This window comes from Saccopteryx bilineata, chromosome 6 (assembly GCF_036850765.1).
Source record: "Saccopteryx bilineata isolate mSacBil1 chromosome 6, mSacBil1_pri_phased_curated, whole genome shotgun sequence".
Lineage (NCBI taxonomy): Eukaryota > Metazoa > Chordata > Mammalia > Chiroptera > Emballonuridae > Saccopteryx > Saccopteryx bilineata.
Window position 1 is genome coordinate 60,325,399 of NC_089495.1, and position 22,307 is coordinate 60,347,705.

A 22,307-nucleotide genomic window follows, 5' to 3' on the forward strand; every position below is an offset into this window, starting at 1 on the left:
CCAAGGACATACTTCAAAGATATAGGACAAATATTCCAAAAATTCATATAGAACCAAAAAAGAACACGAATAGCCTCAGCAATCTTGAAAAAGAAGAATAAAGTGGAAGGTATAACACTTCCTGATATCAAGTTATACTATAAGGCCATTGTACTCAAAACAACTTGGTATTGGCATAAGAACGGGAATATAAATCAATGGAACAAAACAGAGAACCCAGAAATAAACCCCCGCACCTTTATGAACAATTGATATTTGACAAGGGTGATAATAGCATACATGGAGTAAAGACAGTCTCTTTAACAAATGGTGTTCTGAAAATTGGTCAGCTACCTGCAAAAAACCAAAACTAGACCAACTTACACCATTCACAAAAATAAACTCAAAATGGATAAAAGACTTAAATATAAGTCATGAAACCATAAGCAGCCTAGAGGAAAATATAGGTGATAGGCTCTCCAATATCACTCATAACAATATATTTGCTGATTCATTCCACGCACAAGGGGAATAAAGGACAGGATAAACAAATGGGACTATAGCAAACTAAAAACTTTTGCACAGCTAAAGTTAATATGGACAAAATGAAAAGGCAAACCACACAATGGGAGAATATATTCAACAATACATCTGACAAGGGGTTAATAATCAAAATTTATAAAGAACTTGTAAAACTCAACACCAGGAAGCTAAACAATCCAATCCAAAAATGGGCAAAAGAGATGAATAGACATTTCTCCAAAGAAGACATACAGATGGCCAATAGGCATATGAAAAAATGCTCAACATCACTAATCATTAGAGAAATGTAAAATAAAACCACAATGAGATATCACCTCACAGCAGTCAGAATGGCGCTCATCAACAAAACAACACAGAATAAGTGCTGGCAAGGATGTGGAGAAAAGGGAACCCTCCTGCACTGCTGGTGGGAATGCAGACTGGTACAGCCACTGTGGAAAATAGTATGGAGATTCCTCAAAAAATTAAAAATCAAACTGCCTTTCAACCCAGCTATCCCAGTTTTAGGAATATACCCCAAGAATACCATAGCACAGTTTGAAAAGGAGAAATGCACCCCCATGTTTGTGGCAGCATTGTTCACAATAGCCAAGACCTGGAAACAGCCCAAGTGTCTGTCAGTGGATGATTGGATTATAAAGCTGTGGGACATATACATAATGGAATACTATGGGGCCATGAAAAAGAAGCAAATATTATTTTTTGTGACAACATGGATAGACCTGGAAACTATTATGTTAAGTGAAATAAGCCAGGCAGAGAAAGAAAAATATCATATGACCTCACTCATATGAGGAATCCGACAAACAATATGAACTGAGGAGCAGAATAGAGACAGAGGCAGGATCAAAGGATCCAGAAGGAAAGTGGACAGAGGGAAAAGGGACGATAGGGTGATAGAATAAGATGAGAGCAGAAAAGCAAATCCTGGAGGAAAGTGGGGAGGGCATTACAGAGAGAGAGACAGGGGGAATGTACTGGGGAACATGGGTGACATTAGAAACTATGTGAACACAATAAATTAAAAAAAAAATCCACTAGAAATGAATAAAAATATTTTTTTTAGGAATTATCATTACTCTTCCATTTTTAGAAGTGAAAATATTTCTGCTTAAGCAGTGTATATTTTAAACACATGAAAAAATATAGCTTATTTTAAAGATATAAACTGAATTTTTTTTTGAATAGCCATTATGTTCGAAACAAACTGTTTTAGTCTGACATAAGAGTGGGGGTAGGGGTACTGGGAGAAAAGGTAAAGGGATTAAAAAAAGAAAAAGGAAAATAAAAAGACAAACTATTTTAATTTTGAAATAAAAAAGAATTAAAATACCTTAATTATATACATTTGAAATCTGTTGTAAATATGAATGTTTCTGGTGAGTCTCCTTGAATCAAATTATTCTAAACTGATATTCTTTAGTCTGATTGAAGTAAATTACCCCTCCAAAAAAATTAACAAAAAATTTGTAGCCTGACCTGTGGTGGTGCAGTGGATAAAGCATCGACCTGGAATGCTGAGGTTGCTGGTTCAAACTCAGGGCTTGCCTGGTCAAGGTACATATGGGAGTAGATGCTTCCTGCTCTCCCCTTCTCTCTCACTCTCTCTTTGTCTCTTCTCTAAAATTAATAAATTAAAAAAATAGTAATCTTTCAAAAACAATTATGTATTTAAAATAAGTTTTTTTAAATGTAATTCATTATCACTAACATTTTTTAAGATTTAAAAACAGTGTATATTCTTTAATAATTATTACTGGTTTTTGTTATGATAATATGATTATTATTTTATATCTATTTTATCTGAATCTGATTTAGTTGTATTATTATTTTGGATTGCATTTATCCAAGGTTCTAAAAAACATTTATAAATTCTCATAAGTATAAAATTATTAGTGGGGAAAAAATCCCAATACTGTTATTATTTTCTACTTAAAATTTAGTACAGTGCTTTGAATATTTTAAATAGCATACGGGAAGTATTTTTATTTTTGCTAATTTGAAAGAATAAAGCAGTGCCTACCAGTTAACCAAAAGCAAGATTTTCTTCAAACTTAGCACTTAGAACACAGGTACATGGCTAGTGGTAAGGGAATGTGACCTTGAAAGGCATTGACTGTCCCGCAGTTACACACTAAACCTAAAGGGAAAGTGACAGAACTGCCTTTCAGATAAATGGGATTTTAGAATTTTTTCTAAAATTAAGTGCATTGATTACATAGATTGACTAGAAGGAAGAGTAGATCAAAAATCTCACATAGAATCAATCAGGCTGGAAAAAGGGAAAACAGTGCAGTTATAACCTGAAACTCTTATGTTCAGATTTTTCTGGAAGAATAGGTATTCATATAGATAACAAAATGTAGAGTTTAGGGAGTAATTTAATACAGGAAGAAGACAATGGATATTATACAATATACTCTGAGCATTGATATAATCCTGTTCCAGATATTAAAAAAAACTAAGAAAGTACAAAAGTATAGAAATATTTCTTTCATATTTAGTAAAAAAGAAAGATTCCTAAGGTATCATGCATATAAAAATCACATAACAAAATGAAAAATTTTGTTCCCCGCAAAGTACAAAGGGATAGATGCATGCGATTTGATCACTGTTCTTAAGTTGGTTTCTTTGTTATGTCAATTTGACATTTTTTTATGTTCAATGTTTAATACTAATAAAATAAGGCTTAATAACAATTATTGTTAACAGTCTGATAAAATAATATCATAATCAAAATCAAGTCAAATAAAAAAATAAGCATACTGAAAAATAAATGAACTTATGGAATTACAACATATGTCAAGTTCAACATTAGAATTAATGTACTTTTAAAAATATTTTATTTATCTTTTTGCTTTTAAGTCAGTTTAACTTGAATGTTTACATTATTACATAGCTGTTCTTTTTACTGAATTTATTGGAGTAACATTGGTTAATAAAATTATATAAATTTCAGGTATATAGTTTATCTGTTTATTGTATTGTATGTTCATCACTCTAAGTAAAGTTAATTTAAGGTGAAACAAATAATTATCAATCCATCCAAAAATTACTTATTTGTCAAAGAAATTTATGAAACATCTATTATGTGTAAGATATTGTGCTAAGTATGAGTTATGAGTGCACTGTCAGTTTTAACAAAATAAGATTTAGTTTTCCAAAAAATTATATATAATCTCTAAGTGTGGCAGTTCTCAGGATGTCTTTTACTTCACTACTAATACTACATTTTATCCAGGGAGAAGATACTCCTTTTAATTTTAATTTGCTAAATAAATGTGAAAGTATATCCAATTAGATGCTTAATAAATGTTTTATTTCATAGCTTTATTGGGCTTTATTGTATACACATACACACTAAAATCCACCAATTTAAAATGTATAATTGAGTGGTTATTATTATTTTCAAAGTTTGCAACGATCATCACAATTTAAAGTATTTTATCATCTCCTCCAAAGTCTCATGCATATTAACATCCACACCTCATTCTACCTTCCTACCCTACACCCTCCTCACCCATACCCTACTGCCCACCTCAGCCCTAGACAACGACTAATATGATTTCTGTCTTCTGATTTGCTTTATCTGAGATTTCACATAAATAGGATCAATCAATACATGGTCTTTGTGATTGGTTTCTTTCACTTAGCATAATGTTTTCAAGGTTCATCCTTATTTTAGCATGTATTAGTACATCATTAATTTTTTTTATTGACAAGTATTATTTTGTTGTATGGATATAACAGAATATGTTAACGTTAGGGCAAAAATGTATCCTCAGGGCTCAGAACTGTCCCCTCCCAACCCTTCCTCAGTCAGTATGTGATGAACTGTACTTAACCTTTAAGTTGACCACACAGAAGTCTGTTACCACAGGAGCTTGTTACCAATGGATGCAGGACCAGTGGAGGCAAGAAGAGAATCAGAAGTCCACAAACCTAGGCCTGCAGCCTGGTAACCAGCATCAACAGAATTTGCCAGAAGGAGGCAGCAGAGTATGAAACTAACTCTCTTAACCTTGCTCCGGGTTGATTCTCTTATCAGACTCAGCCCACTTGCACCCAGGTGTTTGCAATAAATCCTCTTTTCCACACTTTGAGCTCTGTGTGGTTGATGTGACTCCTGCTGTGTCCCAGACCTTTCAGTTAATCCTTAATAAATAATGGGCATTTTTGGTTGTTTCTACATTTTGACTGTGAATAATGTTCCTGTGAAGTTTATTTACAAAGTTTTGTGTGGAATTGCTGGATTATATCGTTCTGTTTAACTTTTTAAGGAACTGTCAAACAATTTTCCAAAGTTGTTGTGTATGTACCAGTAATGTCTATGGTTCCAATTTCTCCACAATTTCATCAATATTCATTGTTGTCTATCTCTTTTATTTTAGGCATCTTTGTGCATGCAAATTGGTATCTCACAGTTCTGAGTTTCATTTTTTTTCTTTTCTTTTTTTTTACAGAGACAGAGAGAGAGTCAGAGAGAGAGAGATAGAGAGAGACAGACAGATAGGAACACAGAGAGATGAAAAGCACCAATTATCAGTTTTTCATTGCGACACTAGTTGTTCATTGATTGCTTTCTTATATGTGCCTTGACTGCGGGCCCTCAGCAGACTGAGTAACCCCTTGCTCGAACCAATGACCTTGGGTCCAAGCTGGTGAGCTTTTTGCTCAAACCAGATGAGCCCATGCTCAAGCTGGTGACCTCGGGGTCTCGAACTTGGGTCCTCTACATCCCAGTCTGACGCTCTATCCACTGCACCACCACCTGGTCAGGCCATTTTTCTTAATGAATACTGAAGTTGAGCATCTTTTTCATATGTTAATTGGCTATTTTGGGGGGAGATTAAAAACAAAGTTCCTTACCCATTTGGTTACTTGACTGATTATTGCTGATTTGTAAGATTGCGTATATTCTGGATAAAAGGACTTTGTCAGATATATAATTCACAAAATTTTCTTTCATTTTTTGGGTTGACTTTTCATTTTCTCAATGTTGACCTTTGATGAACAAAAGTTTTAAATTTTAAGTTCAAATTGTGTGTTTTATTTCTGTTACCATTTGTGTGTTATGGTATGGTATTTATGAAATCATTACCTAACTCAAGGTCATAAAAAAAATAACTCAAATGGTTTTTTCTATGGATTTTATTTTAATCCTTAGGTTGAGGTTTATTTTCCCATTTTTACGTTAATTTTTGTGTATGATTTGAATAAAGAAGCAAATTCATGCTTGTGAATGTGATATTCAGTTTTCCTGTCACTATGTGAGAAAAGAGCATTTTTTTCTTCATTGAATTGTCTTGACATTCTCATTAAATACTAGTTAACCATAAATAGAAAGGTTTATTTTTTGAAACTTAATTCTATTTTATTAATTTACATGTCTGTTCTTATACCAGTGCCAAAAAACCTTGATTATTGTAGATTAGAGTACATTTGTATGATTTCTATCTATTTAATTAATTAATTTATTTGATATTTTAAGGCCTAGCATATGGTCTATCCTGGAAAGCAAGTTATGTGTGCTTGAGAAGAATATGTATTTTACTGTGGAAGGTTGGAGTGTTCTATAAATGTCTGTAAGCTCTACATGGTGTGTAATATTGCCTGTTTTCTCTTCACTTCATCTTCTACCAAGTTACTCATTCCATTATTGAAATTAAAGTACTAAAATCTCCAACTATTACTGTTGAATACTTTATTCTCATCCAATCTGTGCTAAATTTTTAAAAGTCACCACATCTAAGAATATTTTGTAGGAAGGTACAAGTTAGGACAAAATATTAACTGTTTACTGGATGTGGTGTTTTTAAGAGAGCTCCAGAGAAGGTCAAATCTCTATACTGTCTGTAATATTGCTGACTTTGAGATACTGTGACACTGAGCTAGAGAAGGAAAGTTCTAAGACTAACCTTAAGTTTAAACATCACCAGTTGTGCTTCTGTCTGACTAATACTGCTGTCTCACTAGTATAGTTTGTTCTGTAGTATTGTTAATTACTAGAGATCTGAAATGGCTAAATATAGATCATAGCATGACATTTTTGGATATTTAGATAAATTATGTATATGGAATACCTGAAAAATACATGAGAAATATACAATTTTATTACATCTGTAAAATCATGTGCATCATAGCATGTTGATCTATTTCCTTATAACAAATACATCTGTATGTCAAAACACATATACTTTAAAATTCTAATATCAAATTAAAAATATTGATGAAAGTTCTTGTTAACTATGATTGCTTTTAAATTCTAAAATTATTTTTAATACTACTTAGCCATAAGAAAAGATGACATCGAATCATTTACAACAACATGGATGGACCTTGATAACATTATACTGAGTGAAATAAGTAAATCAGAAAAAACTAAGAACTATATGATTCTATACATAGGTGGGACATAAAAATGAGACTCAGAGACATGGACAAGAGGGTGGTGGTTATGGGGGCAGAGGGGGAGGAGCACAAAGAAAACCAGATAGAAGGGGACAGAAGACAATTTGACTTTGGGTGATGGATATGCAACATAATCAAATGTCAAAATAACCTGGAGATGTTTTCTCTGAACATATGTACCCTGATTTATCAATGTCACCCCATTAAAATTAATAATAATAATGATAATAAAAATTTGAACACCCCCATATATATAAAGATCCCTATGACCTTCAAAAAATAGTTATATCTCTATTAAGGAATATCACGAAGTGTTAAAAATAAATAGTGTGGTGAGAAGGAAAAATGATCAGTACAAATTATTAAATGAAGAAAGCAAGTTCCAGGAAAAATAATAAAATTATTTTTAAAGAAAATCTATAATAATATTAAATACAATAATATAACTTAAAATATAAGTAAGTGTGAGAAGACATAGAAAGGATGCCTCCCAATCTGCATTTGCTATGATGGCATGTGAGCCCAAATGCCAAGTTACATCTGACCATCCATTAAGTCCTTCAACATATTAACATATATATGCAAAGTATCATTTAGGAGCTGACAACGATCTGTCTACATATTATCTATTAGGTCCTCTCTATACAAATCTAATTTCTGAGGGAAAAATAAATACTTTTCAGTTTTTAAGCCTAGCAATTGAGCATAAAATATTATCACTGTAAGTATAAAATCACTGTTTAGAGGCATGGGTCAAATACAATAAGAGTGCTGGGAAATAAAGTAGAGGTAATTTTCCAGACCATGGGAAGAGACTAACAACAGATTAAGAATCTTGAGATTATGTACTTCTATATATCATACCTAAAATAGAAACAAAAAATAATAACATTAATAACAAAGAATGAAAAGAGAATAGGTAAATAAATCAAAACTTTATTTAAGGGGAAGCTTATAAATTTTTACTTGGAAATTATATTCCTGTGCTTTCTTAAAGAAACAAAAAATAATTTATTCAAAAAGTTAAGAAAGAAGGTTTGCTAATTTGGGAGATGTTGCAGAGTTGTAGGGTGGTAGTACTGTAGTCAGAAAATGAGCAAAAACTTGAAATGTTGGATTTGGTACAGTTCTTAACAATAAGGTTACAATAGCAGTTCATGCCTGAGGTGAGTTTAAAAAATATTATTGGATCTAAGATATTAGGAACTAAAAAGAAAGGTTTTTAGATAGATCTTTCATGTGAAAAATAATAAAAATCATTTAGATTAATGATAAAATGAGGACTAGCTTAAAAAATGAAGGACAGTAACGAGAAGGTAGATAACAACTACATAGAGAAATATTGGACAGTATAATCATTTAATATCAGTGTCAAATGACCTGTGAGTTTTGCAGGATCAGGATAGAAAAATTATTTGGAAATGGTAGTAGAGAAGAATGAATCCATATGTCTTCCTTAAAACCTGAGTAATATAAGTTAGGGAGAGGGACAGGGGAAGAGAGAGAGAGAGAGAGAGAGAGAAGAGGTACAGGAGAAGGAGAGGACAGGGTGGAGAGTCATCTCTTGAGAAAACTGCAAACTGATGTCTATAATTAGTGAAAGAATATGAATATTTAGAGAGCTAATAAAGCTTAAGGGGAATTGCTTTTGAAATCCATATGTTTCAGACTTGTGTTTACAAAGTATTGTGAGCATTACAACTGGTTGATGTGAGAGGACTTGAGAAGTTGAATTTCTGGTGAGGACTTCAATAGAGAAAGAAGTGAGGCATTGTGGAGTTTATACTTAATATATTAAGCTAAGGGAGTGTTTCAGGTACTCATTGTCCTCGGGAAAGAGTTGCCAAGACACTAGCTGACTGTTAGTTCCTAAAGAAGAGCTATCCTGGAGTTTTAGGTGGTATGGGAGACTTAAATAATATCATTAGTGCTCAATAAATTTAAAACTGTTTGAAGATATGAAAATTCATAACTATCTGAGAACATAGTTATGAAAGAACAGGAGTTAAGATTATCGTAGAAAGCCTGGTATAGAGAAAAGTATGTAAAAGTAACGAAGACTGAACATGCACACAAGAGAAGAAAAATGAAAAAAGACAGCCTATGTAATAATAAAAAATGCTTCTTTTATAAAACATTAGATGAGGTTCTCTAGCTTGCAATTAATTAATCCGGCACTCACCAGGGTCAGGGAAAGGGAGAGAACAGGAAACCACAGTGGATATAAATAGCACTAAAAGGGAACACTAGTGGCAGTATTAAAAAAAAAAAAAAAAGCTTTATAGTTTTTGTTGAAGGACCAACTTTGCTTTACTTAGCCATCTGCTTTTTTGCTTCCAGTGTACAAGACATTTTCAAACCTCTAACAACCATTGACTAGCAACACACCACCCAGGTAACACATTGAATTTCAACATACAGAAAAAAACCCCAAAACAAACCCTGCTTTTAATAGCTGCCAACACTGCCTACACAATCTCCGCATCAGTCAAGTGAATCTCTTGAGTGGAAGTACACTTTTATTTCCCTGGTTTCCTAGTAGCAACCTTGTCAGTGCCTCTGGAGGCGGCTGAGAGAATTGAATCCATTATTGACTGAGACTGCATCTTCTTAAAACAGTGTGTAATTATTTTTACTTCTCACACCCCTATTGATTTCAGAAATTAAATTTTAAGTTTTGATTTATCTGTTCCTGAATGACATTAATAAAATCAGCATTTTCAGATTTCACAGTTTTTTGAAATAAAAAACGTGTTTACCGTCATGAAAACCTACTTCTCAAAGAAGCATTTCCCCCTTCATGGGCTAGCTGGGAGTATATTGATATGTGTTGTTCAACACCAGGTAATTCTGAATATAATTTCAAATTTTATTCTAAAATACAGGTATATGTATTTTTGTTCTAGAGTCACAATATTAATAAAGGTGTTTATTATAAAAGATGGTGCTAGAGTATTGGATATGCTAATAACTAAACTAATATGTTTGTAAAAATACATTGTAGGATTGTGACTGGTAGGTTGTTTTGCTTCTCTTATTTAAGGAGTAGGGAGAGTACCATAACTAGGCTCAAAGAATTACAAAGGTGAAGCTTATGTAAATCAGTAGAGTTCTAGGTTTCTTACAGCTTCTTTTATTCCAAAATCAAAAGCAACAATACTCCTACCTTAGAAATAATTTTTTAGCTTGAGATGAGGAAGAAAAAGATTTTTGAATAAGAGTATTATCTTATTTTCCACATGTTAGACTCAAGAAGGTGTAACTGTTGAAGGAGCTGGAACACGGAGGTGCTGATAGAGCCCCTGTGAGGCTGAGAACAAAGAAGATCAGCACAAAGGAGAACAAACATTTGCATTCCATTGGTCAGAGACCCTTATCAGAAGTTTATGTTTGAAATTCGCCACTAAGCTAAACCCAGCCCCTGTTGCTATGCTGCGTGTGACCCCCTTAGCGAATAGGTAACTGCCACATCTGCTTCTGTAAATGCTTGCTTACTTAGGATATATAAGGACCTGGCTGTAAGCACCAGGGGCAACTCTCATTTGCATCTCCCTGTGAGTACCGTGTCTCCGGACATCTGGGGAGTTCGCCCCTGTGCAGGTTAAACTTGGCCAATAAAGTACGATCTAAGCTCCTGAAAGTCTCTGTTTGTTCTCGTACCCGGTGGATGCAATACATACAAATAGATTTTCATCATAATCAAAAGTTTCCTGGTACCTCTTTGCACAGAAAAAATTTCTCCAACTTATCTAAACTAGTAGAAAAAGTGTACATGATAAAAAGCTGTGAAGTATTTTTCTTGAGTGTTTGAATAAAATGGCTAGTCAACTATGTAATGTACATTATTATTTAGCCTTCTAAAAATATAAAAAATTAAACTTGAAATGGAAAAATGTTTTTTTTTTCATAATTCTATACTCTTACAGGCAAATAATGCACAATAATAACCTGACAGTGATTAAAAATTACATTTTTTTTTTTTTTTTTTAGCAAAAGAGAAAGAGAGAGACAGATAGACAGACAGGGACAAACAGGAAAAGAGAAAGATGAGAATTATCAATTCTTTGTTGCAGCACTTTAATTGTTCATTGATTGCTTTCTTATATGTACCTTGAAGGGGGGGAGGCTCCAGAAGAGCCATTGACCCCTTGCTCAAGTCAGTGACCTTGGGCTAGAGCCAGCAAGCCTGCACTCAAGGTGACGGTCTTGCTCAAGCTGACGGCCTCGGGGTTTTGAACCTGGGTCCTCAGAATCTCAGGTGATGTTCTATCCACTGAGCCAGTGCCTGCCCAGGTAAAAATTACATATTTTAAACAGTCCAAAATTCAACAGGAGCTTGGTTTAATTCAGAAAAATTTTTAATGAAAACTACTATAGTTTCTTAATTATAACTCACAGGGACCATTGCCATTTAGCATGTTCATATTTCAATAAATTTTACTTGAATAAATAGTGCTATGTTCAATGGCTGATGGAAACTATGTGGAAAAAATTATGTGTAACAGCTGATTTTCTTCAGAAATTCCCTTCACATAGCACTGTTTTGACAGAATGTTACCTACTTCACTTTTAAACCATCTTGAGAAAAGAGAGTCAAAGAGAGTTGCAGGGGTTTTTAACTGTTTGATGAGAACTTTATCACCTTTTTTGATGTGTGACTTTCTGTTGAGAGGCTAAGGGCAACTCTGATGGAGATTGGCAACTGAAGGATCTGAGTATTGTAACTCTGTGATCTTTTCATCATATTTATTTGTGGGTAAATATTTTATATAAGCCTTCAAAAATAAAAAAAAATCCTCTCCTATGGTTTTTCATATTTTCTTTATTCCTTTCTTCCTATGTCCCAATAGGATACCTAAAGTGAATAATTTTTAAAATTCAAAGTTAGTAAGATCATAAAATCTATTTCATATTAAGAGAGTTTTTGATAATAGAACTTAGTAATGTTAATCCAAAATCATTTTAAACAAAGCTGCCAATTAGTTACTTGAATATTTTAGTGCAGTTTGTTCTTATTGATATTTTAATAGAATCATTATATTAATAATACACTTGATAATGCTTGATCAGTTTTAAATTTTTAGTAGAGATCTGTGAGCTCTTGTGAGTTAATATCAGATATAATTGAAAAGTATGGTATCTCTCTTACTATATAAAAATCATATATTTTAATTTTCAATTATTATAGGATATATATTTTAAATGAAAGGCACTAAGTAGAAATACATGTAAGAAATAAAATCTATCAGAAAAGTCTTCAAATCAACAAAAACCAATTTAATAGACCTTTGCACCACATTTCTTTTAAAACTAGTGCTTCTCTGAAGTCTAAGAAAACAAAACAAGAATCTGGTTCGTATTTAGGAATAAATAAAGAGGAACTAAAAGAAATAATATTTCAGCGTTAATGCCTTAATGTGGTACTATTTAAACCCAGCCATTTCTAAAGATATGAATCTTCTATTTATAATATATTGTGGTTATGGGAAAAATGTACAAAGACCAGTTAAAACATAATATACTTAATCAAAATTTGATACCCAGAGCTAGTATAAATAAACTTCACAACATTGTGACTGCTGAACAAAAGGTTATTTTAACTATCAATAGCTTATTTTTATTATTATTATTTTTCAGTGAGAGAAGGAGAAGCAGAGAGATAGACTCCCACATGTGCTCCAACCGGGATCCACCTGGCAAGCCCACTAAGGAGAAATGCTCTGCCCATCTGGGTCTGTTGCTCTGTGGCTCAGCAACTGAGACATTTTTTAGTGCCTGAAGCAGAGGACACAAAACCATCTTCAGTGCCTGAGGTCAACTCCAATTGATCCATGGCTGCGGGAGGGGAAGAAAGATAGAGAGAGAGAGAAAGAGGAGAGGTGGACAAGTAGATGGTCACTTCACCTGTGTGCTCTGACTGATAATCATACCGAGGACATCCACACGTTGGGCAGATGTTCTACCACTGAGCTAACTGGCCAGAGCCAATATCTTATTTTTTTTAAACTAATTTTCCCTATTGATTTAAGAGAGAGAAAAGGGGAGAGAGGAGGGGAGAGAGAGAAGAGTCAACATGTTTTACATAGTTCCATTTAGTTGTGTACTCTTGATTGTTTCTTGTGCCAATATTTTCTAATTCATGTATATTTTTAAAATGAATCTTCTTTGTTTTAATGTGGATGTGTGTAAAGGCAGTATACATGGCCACCATCACAGCAGCTAGGCCCATGCAGGTTCGCATTGCATTCGGACAGTTGGTAAAGAAACAACGGAGCAAAAAACTGATGGGCCAACATCTTTAATCCTACCTTGCACCCGGCGGGCAAGTAAAAATACACACTGGGCTCCAAAACCCACTCACATTCAGTGCTCACAAAGCTACTAACTTATCCAAGTTTCCTAGAATCAAAGGTTTCTAGGTCACCAGACTTATTCACCTCTGTTCCAATTGTTGGGCAGATAAAATATATTATGCTCACTTTGTTAAAGATCTGTGCGCTGCCCACTTGGAGGCCGTCGCCCAGGTGATATTAATGTGTGTTGGGGGCAGGCTGTAGGCAGGCAGGATTGTGGTAGCCTGGAGCTTGGTTTTGGGATTAAGCCTTTCCCACTCTTTTTGATGTGGGGTGGTACAATCCCATCATGCCTCAGATGAGTGACTTTGTATTAGAGACTTCCCTATTTTGTATATTGGATTAAAGGTTTTGATTTCTACACTATAAAATGTAGGCAGAACAAGAGTTTGCGCTCTTGGTTCCTGAGATTAGCATTAGAGAGCAGAGAGCAGAGAAAGGCCATGTGGAAGAGGCCAGAAGAAGCAGCCAAGATGGCGGAGTGTTGAGTGAGAAGCCAGTTTGTGCACAGTTTGTGCAGGGAGAAGGAAGGAGATGGGGAACAGAGGTGAATAAGTCTGGTGAGCTAGGAACTTTTGATTCTAGGAAACTCGGATAAGTCAGTAGCTTTGTGAGCACTGAATGTGAGTGGGTTTTGGAGCCCAGTGTGTGTTTTTACTTGTCCGCCGGGTGCAAGCTAGGATTAAAGCTAATGGCTCACCAGTTCTTGGCTCCGTTGTTTCTTTACCGACTGTCCGAATCCAATGCAAACCTGCATGGGCCGGGCTGCTGTGATGGTGGCCTTGGCTACTGGCTTTACATTGTGCCATGATGTCATGCTCTCCCCCACTCATGTGTGATCAAGGGTATATAACCAGCCCCTGAATGGTATTTTGGGCACGTACATGATTTGGGTTTGCAACTGCCTCATGTCAGCCACATGCAGCCGGCATATTTAATAAATCTCTGTAGAGCCAGAAGCCAAGGCCATGCAGGTTCGCATTGGATTCGGACAGTCGGTAAAGAAACAGCGGAGCCAAAAACTGATGGGCCATTGTTGGGCAGATAAAATGTATTATGCTCACTTTGTTAAAGACGGCGCTGCCCACGTGAGGCCGCTGCCCAGGTGATATTAATGTGTGTTGAGAATTGTTGTAGCCTGAGGCTTGGTTTTGGGATTAAGCCTTTCTTTCCCACCCTTTTTGGTGTGAGGTGGTACAATCCAATCATGCCTCAGAGAAGTGACTTTGTATTAGAGACTTCCCTATTATGTATATTGGATTAAGGGTTTGGATTTCTACACTATAAAATGGGAACAGAGCAGGAGTTTGTGGCTCTTGGTTCCTGGGATGACTAGAAGAGAGAGCAGAGGAGAGCAGAAAAAGGCCACATGGAGGAGGCCAGGAGAAGCAGCCAAGATGGTGGAGTGCTGAGTGAAATGCCAGTTTGTGTAGAGTTTGTATCTGGGATAAGGAAAGAGATGGGGAACAGAGGTGAATAAGTCTGGTGAGCTAGAAACCTTTGATTCTAGGAAACTCAGATAAGTCAGTGGCTTGTGAGCACTGAATGTGACTGGGTTTTGAAGCCCAGTGTGTATTTTTACTTGCCCGCCGGGTGCAAGCTAGAATTAAAGACGATGGCCCACCAGTTTGTGGCTCCATTGTTTCTTTACCGACTGTCCGAATCCTATGCGAACCTGCATGGGCCAGGCGGCTGCTGCTGTGATGGTGGCTTTGGCCTTGCCTTCTGGCTTTACAGCCATAGTCTTTAATTCTAGCTTGCACCTGGCGGGCAAGTAAAAATACACACTGGGCTCCAAAACCCAGTCATATTCAGTGCTCACAAAGCTACTGACTTATCTGAGTTTCCTAGAATCAAAGGTTTCTAGCTACCAGACTTATTCACCTCTGTTCCCCATCTCCTTCCTTAACCCAGATACAAACTCTACACAAACTGGCATCTCACTCAGCACTCCGCCATCTTGGCTGCTTCTCCTGGCCTCCTCCACGTGGCCTTTCTCTGCTCTTCTCTCTCCTTTAATGATAATCTCAGGAACCAAGAGCGCCAGCCCTCGTGTAGTCTACCCCCATTTTATATTGTAGCTTCACAACCTCTAATCCAATATACAAAATAGGGAAGTCTCTAATACAAAGTCACTTCTGAGGCATGATTGGATTGTACCGCCCCACATCAAAATGGGTGGGAAAGGCTTAATCCCAAAACCAAGCCCCAGGCTACAAGGATTCTATCTGCCCATAGAGACACACATTAATATCACCTGGGCTACGGCCTCCTCGTGGGCAGCGTAATCTTTAACAAAGTGAGCATAATACATTTTATCTGCCCAACAATCTCCTCCTTTAATAAAACTCTTCAAAATTCATCTGGACTTGTTGTCTCTACATAAACCCACAGAAGTGAGGTACAGTACTTTTCAGCATCTGGGATATGGTACTTTACAACAAGGGAAGTGTTTTCCCTGCCTGAATTCTTCTCAGCCAGTGCAAGACTTTTAAAAAAGGAACAGCCTACCATTTTTTGGCTCCACTGTTTCTTTACTATCTGTCTGAATTCAGTGAGAACCTGCATGGCCACAACAGCAGTGGCCACTGGCCATACAATTTCATATTTTAATTTCCTATTGGAAACACATTTGTTATTGAGCCATAAACTCAGGACAATTGCAGTCTTATAAAAGCCAAGGTTGCTTTTGTCATTTCCACTGAAAATTGTTTAATGGTACCACTCACCACCTTTGCATCTACTTTACAGCTCCAGCACATTTCAACCTTTATCATTAGTACCTTCATAGCACAAAATATATGCTTCTTTTCTGATAATTTCCATATTATATTGTCAGATTTTAAAACACTTGTGGGCCTCAGAATAAAATGTTCAGCCTGAAACAGATTTCTCTATAGGTAACATTACATATTGCAGGTAGCAAATAATGTTTTATTGTTTTTCTTTCTGAAATGTTTTTTAAATAGTAATGATAAATAGGTGTTTTTTTTATTTCTGGTTGCAAGATGATGATAGTATAATTCCATCCTGCTTTTCTATTTTTAGATGGACAGTATATAAAAGTTGAAATATTTCATATCAACCAGGTAGTTTTATGAAGTACAGTTTATATAAGGTAGGCAAAATAGATTCTAGATTTTGGTCATTTATTTATTAATATTGAAAATAATAAGTTGGTTCTTATCGACTTTATTCAATTAAAAAATATGTAACTTTTGCTTTTGCACAGCAAAAAAAAACTGAGAACAAAACAAATAATCAACAAAATTGGAGGTGATATTTGCAAACAACAGCTCTGATAATAAGTTAATATCTAAAAGACATAAAGAACTCACAAAGCTCAGCAACAAACAAGCGATCCAATAAAAAAATGGGGAGAAGACCTGAACAGACATTTTTCTCAAGAAGACATACAAATAACCAACAGATATATTAAAAAAATTGCTCGTTTTCACTAGCTATTAGAGCAGCGGTTCTGAACCTGTGGGTCGCGACCCCGGCGGGGGTCGAATGACCAAAACACAGGGGTCGCCTAAAGCCATCGGAAAATACATATTTATTATGCAATACATTTTTAAATAAAATATGTATTTCCGATGGCTTTAGGCGACCCCTGTGTTTTGGTCGCAACCCACAGGTTGAGAACCGCTGTATTAGAGAAATATGATACAAATCAAAAACTACAATGAGATACCACCTCACACTTGTTAGACTGGCAGTTATCAACAAGACAGGTAATAACAAGTGTTGGAGAGGCTGTGGAGAAAAAGGAATTCTCACTGACTGCTGATAAGAATGCAAAGTAGTACAATCATTATGGAAGAAAGTATGGTGGTTCCTCAAAAAATTAAGAATAGAACTCTATATGATCCAGCAATCTCTCTACTAGATATCTATCCCCCAAACTCAAAAAAATTGGTATGTAATTTAGCATTTTCAATAAAAAGTAGTTGATGCTACTACTATTTTTCCAATTTTTTTCATGCTTTTGAAGTTATTTGCTATGTGGGAAATATGAGAAAATAGTCAATATGATAGTGACTTCATGGAGCAGAAATGTGACATAATCCTCATCATGGTAGGTGGCATCAAAATATGCCCTGCTGAAAATAGTAACCTGCCCATGTTGTGCAAGCAAACCATTTTTTCAAATAAAGAGGTCATATTTGAAATAAATTGTGGTAATAAACTTTGAGTACCATATGAATATTCTATACGCTCTCAATCATACTTAATAGGAAGCTATTTTTATGAAAAATTTAATATTTATCACTTTCAAAAACAAACAGTTTTCTTCTACTGTGAAATATTTTTGGATGTTTTTCATGTATAATTTGATATAACTAATTTAATTTTCCAATTTTGTTGTCTTTTCTAGCCTCTGTTAGCAGTAAATAAAGAAGCACATGAAACAGGAAACAATAAATTGCAAGAACACTCTCTGGAAAACATAAAATCTTTTTGCCATTGTGATTAACATATGATCTTTCATTAGTGGTATTCCTTGGAGAAGACTGTACTTGTCAAAAGATGAATTTGCCTCAGAGGTTTGTAGGTCTTTTGTTTTTAACAGGTACTGACAATCAAACAGACACATTGTCCTAAGGAAGAAATAAGTTAAGGGATTCTCTTATCAAGGTCAGAGATAGACTATTCTGCTCTTTTCTACTCTTTTGCCACTTAAAGCAATTCTCTTTAATTTCTCACAAGAGGAAATTTAGGAGTGCATTAAAGACAAACTTGAAATTGGATTAACCCCTTTGTTCTCAGTCCCTGCTAAATGGCATCAACTAGTTCTATGAAGGAATACACTCGTAGAATCACTTACGACCTGATTTCAAAGAATGTAACTGAGAAAACTCCTGGGGAAATGTGTGGTCATTTTTGTTCTGTTATTGCATGCAATTTCTTTTATTTAAAAAAATTAATTACTGGAAACTGTGTTTTGCCTCTATGCACTAGTTAAGCTCTCGTTCCACCAATTTGTTGGAAACATTTTAATTTATATATTTTTTTCACTTCAAAAGGAGCAGTTTAATTCTACATCAATGCCTTGCCATCTTTTTTCTCCAATTTAATTTCAGATTCATTTACATTATGTGAACATGATTTGTTCAGAATGAGAACACTGATCTGTGAAGGATACATTTTTCTTAATTAAAAAATAGAATATTTCTGTATACAACTTTAACCATACAATAAACTATTTGTCTTAACTAGGTCACAGCATCTATAGTAATATAGATTGAATCACTCAAATCCAATCAAAGCAGTTTTCTAGTTGGAGATATTTGTGGTCTAAGAACTATATTTCCTACACTACTTTGCAATTCCATTTTCAGTTTTAAGTAAAATCTGTTTTTGTTATTAGATTACATTCCACAGGAGTTGGCTGTTATTCCTCTTCATTTTTCCTAAATGAGTTTGGAAAAACAGAATTTTTGTGCTTTTTTGGGGTGCTGAAAAGTGACAGCACCAATAGCAGAAGTAGTTACAGTGGCAACTTCTTCACCACAACATTTTAATTCTTACATTAGATCAGCGGTTCCCAACCTGTGGGTCACGACCCTGGCGGGGTCACCTAAAGCCATTGGAAAATACATAATGCATATCAGGTTGTAAGGTCAGGAGCCGCCATCGTGGCCATTCACATGCAGGTTCCCATTGGATTCGGGCAGACGATAAAGAAATGGTGGAGTCGGAGGATGGTGGGCCATCCTATTTATTGGTGTCTCACCAAGACAGGCAAACCACAAAAGACTACAAGGGAAAAGCAGAAAACCAGCTTTTCCCATGAAGGGCAAGGGATCAGGGAAGCCCCTGCAATCGTAATAGCAGGAACTAGGTGAGCCAGCTCCTGGTCTGTCCCACTTTATAGTGCAGAAAACCAAAATCCCTTAATCCAATATACAAACAAGGTCAAAGTATCTCTGATACAAACAAGGTCAAGACTCTGATACAAAGTCACTTATCCAAGGCATAATTGGATTCCTCATGAGAGTGCACCACCCAGATCATACAATCAGTCAAGGGTGTGGGGAAAAGCTTAGTCCTAAAACCAAACCTTAAGCTACAACGACCTGGCCTGCTTATAGCCTGTCCCCCACACCCAATATAAGTCACAAACGAGCAAACATATATATCATATTTACAAACTTATTTGACCAACATTCCACCCCTTTTGCTCGCTTTACAATCTAAACCACAGGCATCTTCCATGATGGTCACTGTGCAAGGAGTGGGATACATTGCATAAACAGAAATAGTACCAACTACAGCAATAGGATTAACAGATCAAAAACTATGGGCGAAATGAGAGAGCTGTCAGTGGCACCAAGAGAGGCAAATCTTTTCCCTCTGGCAGAATACAGGCCAGAGTTTTGTCTGCAGACAGCACCGTAGCTGGCACCAGAGGCTGCCCTGAGCAGGCATACCAAACCTTATTGGCCAATACACCAGCATCTGCTGGTTCTATGTGTAGTAAAATAGGAGAACTCATTATTGGCCATAAAGAAATTACAAAGGTGCCCTTCAAAATGCTGTCCCCTTGAGCGCTCAAGGGATAATACACTTCTACCTTAGGTGGCCAGGTGCTGGTTGCCCAAGGAGTTAACTGGAGGTCCACCTCTAGCCCCTTTCCCCATGGTGCCAACAAGGCCACCCATCTCAGATGGGGGGCCTGTACAGTCCAGGGCCAAGTCCATTGAAGCCGTTGTCCTTTAAGAAGGGCTGTTGGAGCAGGTAAGAGCATGTTGCTCTGCTGTCTGAAACCTGGCTTGAGTAAAATGTCCTTGGTGCGTATCTGCAACTGAATGGGGGCAGCTGTCCGATGCAGGAGGGCCTCTACTGGAGCTGGGCTTCCCCGTCGAGGTCGCTCATTCAAAATCCGAAGTACTGTCCATAAGCGGCGTGTCCATCCAGTAAGAGAGCCGGTGCCCCCCTCCTGTCGCAGTCCCTGCTTTAAGAGTCCATTATACCGCTCAATGATACCAGCAGCCTGGGGGTGGTAGGGAACATGGTACTTCCAGTCCACCTCCAGCTTTTGAGCCCACTGCCTCACCATTGAACCAGTGAAGTGGGTACCATTGTCACTTTCAAGGACCAGCGGTCGCCCGTATGCAGCACTCAGGCGGTCCAGAGCCTGTATGACTGCCCTCTAGTCAGGGTTACGAGCAGGGTAAGCAGCAAGCAGCCCGGTGGCAGTATCTACACAAGTGACTGCATACTGGTACCCTTCTGACTTTGGTAAGGGTCCAATAATGTCTATCTGCCATCATGTCAGTGGAACATGACCCCTCTGAATCTGTCCAGGCGACACCAGTGGTCTCTGAGGGTGTTCCTTGGAACATACTGCACATTGGTCACAGGCTGCAAGTACCTCTGCATAGGACACAGGCAAGTTCCAAGCCTTAACCGTAGCCCACATAGTTTTCTGTCCTGCATGGAGCAGGCGCCGGTGGAGCCACTGTGCCACATCACCTGCAGGGGCAGTCTCCAACCATCGCACCCTTGCCAACGTATCTGCCTCATCATTCCCAGGATGGGCTAGAGGGGCATGCCCTGTGACATGATATACTGTCACCTGCTTCTGGTGTCCTATTTCCCATAAGTCCTGCCACATAGCCTGACCCCATAATGGATGGTGCATTACCATCCACTGGTTAATGTGCCAAGTAGCAATCCAAAGGGTAAGTCCACGATAGACGGCCAGCTGTCAGTACAGATTATCAGAGGTGAAGGTTCATTATGGGCAACTAGCCAAACAGCTCTTAATTCTGCCCATTGGCTGCTTTGGCCTATACCTGTGTCCATCCAAATAGTCTCAGTGGCCGGATGGAAGGCTATAGCTGTCCATTTGGCAGGTTGGCCCCTGCTGGAACCATCAGTATACCAGGCATCCTCGGGGATGGGCACCCGCTCCTCCAGGTAGGGACTGACTTCAGGTTCTGCCTCCTGAGCCCCAGTTGCACCTGACTCTAAGGTCGCATAGGTGACTGGACCCAAGACTTCCTGCAGTTCTGCCCTCAATGGGCTGGTGCTAAGAGCAGAGCGTTGCTGCAGGTAGGCACCCCACTTGGCCAGGGTGGACATTTGGGCCATACCACTGCGTGGTTTAGTTGCCCAATCTCTCACCCATCCAGCAATAGGTTATGTTGTCTTGACTGTAACTGTTGTTGTTGTTGTAATAATCTCAGTTGCCAGGAGGGCAGCATACACAGCTGCCAGCTGCTTTTCTACTAATGAGTAACGAACTTCAGCACCTTTCCACAATTGGGACCAAAACCCAATAGGTTGCCGTAGGCGCTTTGTCCGCTGCCACAAGCCCCATCCAAACCCCTCTGAGGTTACATGAACATCCAGCTCACAGGGCCTGTGTTGGGCAGATAAAATGTATTATGCTCACTTTGTTAAAAATAGGCGCTGCCCACGTGAGGCCGTTGCCCAGGTGATATTAATGTGTGTTGAGAATCCTTGTAGCCTGGGGCTTGGTTTTGGGTTTAAGCCTTTTCCACCCTTTTTTGATGTGGGGTGGTACAATCCAATCATGCCTCAGAGAAGTGACTTTGTATTAGAGACTTCCCTATTTTGTATATTGGATTAAGAGTTTGGATTTCTACACTATAAAATAAGGAAGGAGCGGGAGCTTGTGCTCTTGGTTCCTGGGATGATTAGAGGAGAGAGCAGAGCAGAGAGCAGAAGGAGGCCACGTGGAATAGGCCAGGAGAAGCAGCCAAGATGGTGGAGTGCTGAGTGAGATGCCAGTTTGTGTAGAGTTTGCATTTGGGATAAGGAAGGAGATGGGGAACTGAGGAGAATAAGGCTGGTGAGCTAGAAATCTTTGATTCTAGGAAACTCGGGTAAGTCAGTGGCTTTGTGAGCACTGAGTGTGACTGGGTTTTGGAGCCCAGTGTGTATTTTTACTTGCCCGCTGGGTGCAAGCTAAGATTAAAGACTATGGCCCACCAGTTTGTGGCTCCGCTGTTTCTTTACCGACTGTCCGAATCCAATGCGAACCTG